The sequence below is a fragment of the Myotis davidii genome, unplaced genomic scaffold (genome assembly GCF_000327345.1).
Source record: "Myotis davidii unplaced genomic scaffold, ASM32734v1 scaffold1521, whole genome shotgun sequence".
Taxonomy (NCBI): domain Eukaryota; kingdom Metazoa; phylum Chordata; class Mammalia; order Chiroptera; family Vespertilionidae; genus Myotis; species Myotis davidii.
This window is the reverse complement of record NW_006291034.1, coordinates 124,128-124,441: the sequence shown is the minus strand read 5'-3', so window position 1 is coordinate 124,441 and position 314 is coordinate 124,128.

The following is a 314-nucleotide window of genomic DNA, read 5'->3' as shown; positions in this document are numbered from 1 at the left end:
AGGGTGGACCGACCGTGTCCTGCTCCACGGACCCCGCCTGTCCCCACAGCGGCCTTGCTCCTGGGCTGATCGCACCAAGTTGATCTCACGTATTTTTTTTCAAAGGTGACATTTTTGTTTTGTGTCCATACGTGATACATTTGCCATAGTACCTACTCTTATGTCTTTCGGAAAAGCACGGTGACTCTAATATCCACCCAAGTTGCCCTGTGGACCCCCACATCACTGCTCCGGCTGCTGCGCGCAGGCCGGTGGCGCCCCCCCCCGTTAATCCTCACCCAAGGATCTTGGCTTTAGGGAGAGTGGAAGAGAGA